This window comes from Bidens hawaiensis, unplaced genomic scaffold (genome assembly GCF_021521415.1).
Source record: "Bidens hawaiensis isolate Kalapana, Puna unplaced genomic scaffold, B.hawaiensis_p1.1 tig00026651_1, whole genome shotgun sequence".
In the NCBI taxonomy this organism is placed as follows: domain Eukaryota; kingdom Viridiplantae; phylum Streptophyta; class Magnoliopsida; order Asterales; family Asteraceae; genus Bidens; species Bidens hawaiensis.
Genome location: NW_027494295.1, coordinates 253057 through 259584, shown reverse-complemented (window position 1 = coordinate 259584; position 6528 = coordinate 253057). Strand labels below are relative to the sequence as shown.

The following is a 6528-nucleotide window of genomic DNA, read 5'->3' as shown; positions in this document are numbered from 1 at the left end:
TTTGCATAGTTGCACTTACGATTTGATTTGCAGAAGTAGACAGCATTAAAACTTGGGGTTGCTTGTAAATTGTGTGTCGTTTGTTGTGTACGAACTACATACATCACATGATCTGTGGGTTTCAAAATGTTCAAATGGGAGCCTACCAAAAATTAGAAAAGGGGCCTAGCCTTATTTAAAAAATAGATCAATTTTTACCCATATAGGCTTAAAGGTTCCACTCAGTTAAATCCAATTCGTTTTCAAAGTAACACTAAGCCCCATTACCTATTTCACAATATGCCTTTAAATCTTTTGAAACCCACAAGTCTTATGATATGTGTAGGGCAGACACAACAGACGACAGTCCGACACACAAATCACAAGCAGCAACCAATTGTGCAGCAAAAAAAATCGTAAGGTCGACTATCCCTCTGACACTCTGTAATCGTAAATGTGATTATGCAAATCTTTAGTTCTATTGCTGTAAGATTGAGGCAAATTGGTTAATAGAGTTTGTTTTAAGGAATGAACAATGAATATGGAGTAAGCAAATAGAGTAACAGAGAGCATGTAAGCAAATGAACCGAAATCTATTATATTCTTCTATATTAATCTTTCTTAGTTCATATTTTTTATTATCTTTAGCCTTCAGTATACAAGGCTGTGATTTTATGATTTTGGAAGCAAGGAAATTAGTGATTTTGATTATTACGATTTTGTGTGTAGTGTGTACTATTTTGTTAACTTTGAATGGGCTACTATTAACTCTCAATTTACTAATTTGACATCTTGTTATTATGAACAGGGTCAGCTCAAGATTTCAAATCCATAAATTGCCAATTTACGATGACACATTCAAATTAACAAAATAGTACACACACAAAACTTTAAACAATCAAAATCACTAATTTCCTTACTTTCAAGATCATATGATTAACAATTAGCACAAACAAATAGCAAAATTAAAATTTCAGATAGTTAAACCTTCATACATTTTCCACTAACCTATTTTGCCACCTATACAGCTTGGTATGATAAACCAACTAAAGCTAAAAATCAATAACAAAAAGACTTAGATTAAAACTTTGTGACATACCTTAACTAGAATAATATAAAGCAGCATCAGTCTTAACCCAAAAATTTTCCTCCCATGTAACCCACGCATTTCTGACATCATCCAGCTGAGAATCTGGAATTTTAGTATTTGCATCTAACAACTCAACCCATTCCTTCCAAGGATATTTCATAGGATCCAAGAATTCTGGAAGCTGAGGCAACATGATTGATTCATAGAAATCTTCAACATTTTTCAATATTTCTTCTGATTCTACCGATGTAAGAATCTCCGGCCTTATAGCTTTGCCAGATTCTTTTTCCAAAATGAAATGATTCCATCTTAGAAATAATACTTCAGATGGTGCAGCAACCGGCAGAGAAAAACGTGTGAATTTGTTAAGTGATGGTGGAATTACGTCTCTTGGAAGTAGACCCCGCTTCACTGCAACTGCTGCTCCCACCATTTTTCGAATCTATTGAAGTACCATTAAAATGTAAACAATATGAAATAAATAAGGTTAATAACGTAAAAAACCAATATGCTTTCATATTTTTCATGAAAAAGTCACTAAACCTTTTAGTATGTTACAGACACTTGGCTTGTAAAGAAAATAGACAAATAAAAGTCTTTAAACTAACTTTTATTGTATATAACGTCTCTAAACTTGTCTAAATACGATGCATGTGAAAATTTTGTATAAAGATGATTTGTTAACTCTTAAATTAGTCGAAATTTGATAAAGTGGCAGTCACCATTTATGTAAATATGAAGAAATCATACTATCTTATGACCGATTTAAGTGTTAACGAGATCCACTATTAAAAATTAAAAATTAAAAATCAAAAAATCAAAAGTACATGCAACTTTAGGGACTTTCATACACAAAAGTCAATCTAGTGATTTTTTCATGTATTTTTTATAAGTTAAAAGGACTTCAATGTTGAATGACTTTCACGAAAACAAGAAAGTTTATTTGTTTTGAATGGTATTAACCTGAAATAAAATAATACAGTTTTGATTTTTTGTAAAATTTACGTGATTGAAAAGGAATTTGACATAAATATAATATAACTTTGATTTTCGTAAATTCTTCATGTCATTGAAAAGGGTTTAGGCAAACTTACTTGATGAAGCATGAATGACTCCCCACAAATGGAGATCTCAACATAACTTGTTCCAAACAAAGTTTTCATCTTTCCACATGAACACTGGAAGATTTTTCTAAAATGGATATCCGTTATTCGATCATTCTCATCAGGTTCGTGTAGCCATTTAGCAGAGACAAGCGAGTCATTTAAATTACTCCCACTTGATTCATATTCATCGACCAACTTTCCATCAGAATAATTAAATCGTAAGGGCATGTGTTCTTCATCAACACTTTCATCATTCCCACTACCAGAAGATTGTTCATCAGGATACCGGTTCCTATACTCAGACGGGATTGTATAGTTATGAAATGGATGTTTTCCCTGCAGTAGCGTGTTTAATGTCAAACTTAATTTAACAAAATGGTCAAACTACAGACATATCACATACCTCAAAAAAGTGAAGTATATCATTGAATTCTGATAAGTGATTTTCAATTTCAGCCTCACTGCAGTTACTAGTGATCCCAATTACTTCTAACGGAAGAAGTTAACCATATTTTCGCATGTTACATTCCTCTTTTGCATTGAAACTCCTGAAAAATATAATGACCAAAACTATTTAACAAAATTACGAATACGCTTTAAAAGTTTTAGTATTTCATATACATGGATGAGATTCTTCAAAGAAGTAGATAACTTGCTTCATATTCATTTAGTTTTATCTAAGAGTGAGATTCCAAGATGAATTAACAGGAAGTTTGTTCATGTAATAAACGAACAAACATGAACAAATGTTTGTGCTCATTTAGTTAAACGAACGAACATAAAGTCATGAACACACATCTCGTTTGCTCATTTATGTTCGTGAACGTATTTTCATTTGAATTCGTTTATGTTTGTTCATTAGGTTTGTTTGCTTAAGTTTGTTAACATTTTATTAAAAATAATTGGCCCATTATATACTTTTTATAACTTTTTAGGCCCAACACATTACTTTTAATTTGTTTTAGCTCATTTATGTTCAGTTATGTTTGTGAACCATTTGCTTATACTGTTAAAGAATGAACATAAAAGAACACGAATATGTTCATTTTCTTCACAAATGAACACGGACATGTTCATTTCCTTAACGAACGGACACAAACAAGAAAACCCCGTTTGTTTAATTGTTCGTGTTCGTTCGTTTACAAGCTAAGCACGAGTTGCATTTTACTTGATCTTGTTGGTTAGTAGTGTACTGGTGGATCCCGTAAGTTCTCAGTTAACACGTTCTCACATCTACCAAAAAGGCAAAAAGTAAATAAAAAAATATTCCAAGGTGAAGTATTTCGTACTTTTGTGAAGGAAGTATGCTGAAAACTCGAATATTATTATGAAGATAAGTATTGACAATATCTGCAAGTGCTATTCCGTTAGTGTCATCAATCCAAGCATCTTCAGGTATTTCCATTTTAAATGAAATCATGGTTGATAAAGAATGAACCTGGGAACAAAATCAAAAATGTAAAAAATTATATTACTAGATAAAATTCTAGGCCAGAAAGTGCATAAATGGGAGGTAAATGTTCTTTTAAACCTTACTTCATCTTCAATTTGGCTACTCGTGGCCCAAGCAATCTTGTTCAAATCCCCAAAGTTACTGTCACGAATTCCACCTGCTTTGTAAATGGCTGTTTCCAGCTCTTTCTCTACAGCTAAATCACACTAAAATTATTTTAGAAATAGCAAAGTCATGCTTAGATAGTCTGTTAGAAACTTAAAATGCATGAGTTTGTCAACAGAGTTTTCTAAGATATTCACAGTTTTGAGGATTTTTAGTTACTATATACCAAATCAAACCACATAAACTCTAGATACTTGGTAACAAAAAAAAAAATCAAAGCCTGTTTAGTCAATATTAAAGAGAATATATTATTACAGTAGTTAGAAGATATGATTTGATTAGGTTTTGTTCGTAATTATCCTCGGTGTATCCTTATATATAGTTGATTAATAATACATTATAGCTCACACGATTTTCAATTAAAAAATAGAAAAATAATTACAAAAGGAAGGCTAATCCTAATCATATGCAGTGATATAACAACAAACCCTAATTATAGTATGACTAAAGTGTAGAATTATCAACAATGCATGAATACTCTAAACATGAAGAGAAATTCACAGTAAGATCAATCAAATTACAGCAAATCAGCAATCAAAACAGTAAGATACATAACAAAAATGCACACGAGAACACACTAACAGTTAGGGCTGTAAACAAATCGAACGTTCAGCGAACCATTCGGCGCAAAAAATTCCATAATTACATACATGACAAAAATGCACACACGAGAACACACTCACAGTTAGAGCTGTAAACGAACCGGAAGTTTAGTGAACCGTTTGGCGAAAAGTTCATTTACGTTCGTTCGTTTAATAAACAGACAGACATACGCAATAAATTCCGATCGATTAATTAAATAAACAAACATGAACAAAGGTCGCATTCGTTCATTTATATTCGTAAACATTCATTAACATTTTTGTTTACGTTCGTTAATATCCGTTCATTCATGATTTCATGTCCTTTGTTTATGTTCCTTCATTACAGGCTTATTACATTTCATATTTTTACATTTTTTAGTTTAAAATCCAAACATTTCAAGTTTAATTAAATTTTGGGGAACTTAGTTTTAAATATTCAAATTAATATAAGTTCATTTACGTTCGTCTAAACTAACATAAACAAGTTCATTTCACGAAATTTCGTTCAGTTTGTGCTCATGAACCATCCGTTTGTCAGATAAAAGCTTAACGAACTAACAAAAACAATCGATTCATTAAATGAACGAACATAAACAAAGGTCATGTTCGTTCATTAGAGTTCGGTAACAAGTTACGTTCATTCATGTCCGTTTGTTTACGTTCCTTCATTAAAGGCTTTTTATATTTAACATTTAAGCTTTGGGGAACTTCGTTTTATATTTTCAAAATAGTATATGTTCATTTGTATTAGTTTACAATTTTACATTCGCTTAGAAAGTCAACCAACGACCATGAAAAACATTTAAACTTTGGGGAACTTCGTTGTATACTTTCAAATTAATATATGTTCGTTTGTGTTCGCTTACATTCACTTGGAAAGTTAACCAACAAACACGAACAAGTATATTTCCTTAATGAACTAAACCGCAAACACGAAATTCCGTACAGTTTTGTGTTCATAAACCGTCCGTTTGTCAGATTAAAGCTTAACGAACTAACACAAACAATCAATTCAGTCAATTAATTACGTTCTTACCTAAACTAACATAAAAAAAGTGGAATATATTAATATTTGAAACCGAATGTCAATAATAATTGAAGCTCACACCTCTGTAATCAACGCCGCCAACGTAACCGACTCGCATCAACACCTTCCGCTTCCGGCAAGCCTCCCATTTCCGAGCGGCAGTGCCGTTGACGGAATGATGAGCTAGGGTTTCGTGAACAGCAAGAGATTGAGGAGACGTGGATAAGCATTGGATTCCGATTGAATTGGTTTTGTATTTATAGTTAGGGTTTGATAACAGTAGTTTGTTGGAGGTTGTTTGAGTGTGAATAATAATATTAATAAGGTTCAGAGGAGAGTGAGTAAATATGGTGGTGAAGCTCGACATGACCATGAGTGTGTGTTTACTAAACTTAGTGGTGTTTGGGATTTAATAATATGTGTCCGGTCTCTCGTTAAACACCAACTCATTTCTAGTCTTTCAAATTATCCACAATGCCGTGAGACAAACCCTTTAGAACATATTTTTTCAAATAGCAATTTGGTTAATTATGTGCCGCACATCTTGTGCAAAACCGCAAGAAGTAAAAACATGCTCCATCATTTCATCGACATCCCCGCACAACGGACAAAACACCGACCCAAGTACAATACTCCTTTTTGACATTAACTCTAATAGTTAGTTAATTAGGATGAAATTATTTATAAACCTGATGTGAAAAGTACACCACCACATAATAACTATGTGCTTAAAAAAATTGTGATAGGTGGACTATGTATACTAGAAATAAGGTCGCAAAAATTGGTGTTGAATTGAAACCAACTAATACATATTAGTTAATGGGATACTAATGGTTCAACGTATCAATTATGTAAAAAGTAAAAACCACTTATGAGAAAAACTCGTGCATATGAAAAATATACTTTTGACTATATAGTTTTCTCGTTAAAAAATAAAATAACCATGACATATTTTAGTTTTGCTTATAGTGGGTTTATTTAGTTGTGACAAGTCATATAAAAAGAAGGTTTATAACATGCATCACTAAAGAACAAACAATACCTTGGATTCCGTTGATTACTATCAGCTTCTTAGTTGAGACTCCATCCACGATTAAATCTGCTTCGAGACTAGTATGAAGGGT

The 6528-nt window shown here is 32.2% G+C and overlaps 1 pseudogene across 1 annotated transcript; it reads right to left on the bottom strand.

Annotated features, from left to right (window-relative positions):
* Positions 1–999: 999 nt before the first annotated feature.
* LOC143573841 (putative tRNA pseudouridine synthase) lies at positions 1000–5771 on the bottom strand (annotated as a pseudogene). The gene is made up of 6 exons (XR_013142489.1): positions 5486–5771; positions 3712–3824; positions 3465–3613; positions 2579–2723; positions 2164–2511; positions 1000–1511 (listed from the first exon to the last, which is right to left on the bottom strand). The product of XR_013142489.1 is annotated as a putative tRNA pseudouridine synthase (transcript).
* Between the last annotated feature and the right edge of the window lie 757 nt (positions 5772–6528).